Below are 2,783 nucleotides of genomic sequence, written 5' to 3'. Positions count from 1 at the left end.
GCCCTTGGAAAATGCTGTTAGAGTGTTAGCAAGTTCTCAAAACCTGTATTTGTTTTCATATCTCACATTTATTTTAATAATTTGCAGATTTTTCCTTTAAAACTTTGCAATGATTATTCTGAAATAGCTCTCCCATCTTCTATTGTCTTTATTTGTCTCCTTTATACCTTATTTATTCTTAATTTACTATTAATGTTTGTGTCAATATATGCTGTCTGTTATTTTCTTGTTTAAGGCTTTCCGTGTCTCTATTTCTCCTAAGTCTATCATGGAAGAAAGACTCATTTGCATAATTTTCTGTTTCTGACAACCAGCTCATTTCCCCAATCTTACCCTGGGATATGTCAGTGCAAGTAGCTAAACGTCAAGAAGGACCTGAACAGCAAGAGCTAGAGAGGCATTAAAACAAAATAAATACTTATTTCAAGCAAGAGGACTCAAAATAGCATGTGAAATAAATATTGAACTACAGATTATGATTTGGCCTTGAATGACATCTGAAAAGAAACTAGAATGACTTCTAAAAAGAAACCAGAATGACTTCTAAATGAAGCCTGAGAAATTTTTTAAACAGGACTAGAGACACCAACTTTCACACTGGTCATGAAAGCCCTGGAGTGTAGGGAACTACACTGAAATTTGCCTCCTGGTCTGAGTATGAAATGCAAAGTGAACTCCTTCCAAAAGGAATTTTACCACAGGGAATCTGCATATACTGCACACGTCTTTCCAGCTAGGGGAGTGTTCAGGTTTTCAGGCGATTGGGACAGGAATTTTTTTTTTTTATAGGAAAATGTAAAATGGGGTATAAGCTTTCCTGGAGAAGAACTATTTATAGAAACTTTCTGTTTATTTTTATTTTATTTATTTATTTATTTATTTAGATTTTATTTATTTATTTGAGACAGAGAGAATGAGAGAGAGCACATGAGAGGGGGGAGGGTCAGAGGGAGAAGCAGACTCCCTGCCGAGCAGGGAGCCCGATGTGGGACTCGATCCAGGGACTCCAGGATCATGACCTGAGCCGAAGGCAGTCGCCCAACCAACTGAGCCACCCAGGCGCCCCTCTGTTTATTTTGTGGGTAGAAAAAATAATCTCATTTGCTTTTGAGACTTGTCAACTCTCCTGGTATGGTTTTACAAATACCAACTCTACCTCACAGAGGATTAAACAAGTCATAAATTTCAAGGATATGGCAGAAATAGAACCAAAGCTACCTTATTCAACCTCCTCCTGTCTTGTATATCTATCCATCTTACCCCACAAGAAGCTATGTAATTAATATATTGCTCAACTTTTGTTGGAGAGAGTGAGCTTTATGTTGTCACTTCACATTGTGCATGGGTATAACTCTGTCTGGAAAAGAAATGTGTTATCCCATACCCGGAACTCCAGTTGCAAGAATGAAATAAGATAGGATGACAAATTTGGGCTTACAAAGCAAAGGATTCACTTTATCTATTTCATGCCCAATGAACTTATTTAAATTCTTGAAGGTACTTTATTCTGGTGACCCACTTAATTTGCCACAATTCAACAGCGGGGGTGAAAACAATGTTACATAGTTGATAGAAGTGGAATCTCTCTTTAGTGTTGCAACTCACAGAGCCCTAGCTACATCTGAAAGATTAGCTGGCACAGTACTAGATTGGTGCACTTACAAGTAAATTTCTCAGAGCTGAAATTTCTGCTTTATGTCTTTGGACACTGGGCACATTACTAAAAGAACACATGAATGAAGTAAAACAAATCCCTTACTGTATGAGGCACCTAAACAGGTAGCATTAGCATTCTAGACTTTGAAGGAAAACTCTTTTGGATCTTCCAAATTCAGTCTCTTATGAATCTATGATTTTCTGGGATTTCTATTTCTATCAACCTTCCATCCTTCCATACATGCTTCCAGGAACACACACACACACACACACACACACACACACTGAAATAAATTATGTGACTTTGTTTCTTGAGTTCTGCCTCTATATTCCTCAATGACAAAGGGTAATGCAAGAGCTGAGACTCCTGTTACAGATTTCATTGTGTTGTCTGAGTAATGGTCACTGAGGGAACACCTTAGTTATAAATATATACCTTTGTCTTGAACAGACTTGGGCATATACACAGTAGCATCACCTCCAGACTAAGAAACACCCTCCATACAAATTTAACTTCATCTGTATCTTCAGATTTTACCTAGTTTTCTTTTTTTTTTTTAAAGATTTTATTTATTTATTTGACAGAGAGAGACACAGCTAGAGAGGGAACACAAGCAGGGGGAGTGGGAGAGGGAGTAGACTCCCCGCTGAGCAGGGAGCCCGATGCGGGGCTCGATCCCAGGACCCTGGGATCATGACCTGAGCCGAAGGCAGACGCTTAATGACTAAGCCACCCAGGCGCCCCTCAAGTCAGTGTTTTACTTGGTAAACATGTCTGAGACCATGCATCCCTCGCTGCTAAGCACCATGGCGGACAGGGCTAGAAAGGTAACAGCTTTATTTTGAGCAGGGGGCAAAGACAAGGCAGCACTTTACAGCTACATTGTAACTAGATCCTGTATCCAGATTTTACCTAATTTTCAATGAAAAAAATGGATTTAGGTGTAAGCAACAAAATCAGGTGTCAGTTAATTCCATTCATTCATTTTCTGGTTTACATTTTGGTGCTTTCTTTCCACGCCTATAATACCAGTCTATTGACAGATGTATTAATGTAAACTTTTGTTTTTCATCTTCTAAACCTTAAAAAATGGAACTGAAGATTTTGTATATATAATTTACAGGGC

At 38.4% G+C, this 2,783-nt stretch overlaps 1 non-coding gene across 1 annotated transcript; it reads right to left on the bottom strand.

Moving 5' to 3' along the window:
- Nucleotides 1-2,427: 2,427 nt before the first annotated feature.
- LOC123325818 lies at nucleotides 2,428-2,558 on the bottom strand. Its single transcript, XR_006540663.1, has one exon. It is a non-coding gene; the product is annotated as a small nucleolar RNA SNORA63 (small nucleolar RNA).
- Between the last annotated feature and the right edge of the window lie 225 nt (nucleotides 2,559-2,783).

This window comes from Neomonachus schauinslandi, chromosome 9 (assembly GCF_002201575.2).
Source record: "Neomonachus schauinslandi chromosome 9, ASM220157v2, whole genome shotgun sequence".
In the NCBI taxonomy this organism is placed as follows: Eukaryota; Metazoa; Chordata; class Mammalia; order Carnivora; family Phocidae; genus Neomonachus; species Neomonachus schauinslandi.
The sequence above is the reverse complement of the archived record's forward strand: the minus strand, read 5'-3'. Positions and strand labels throughout refer to the sequence as shown.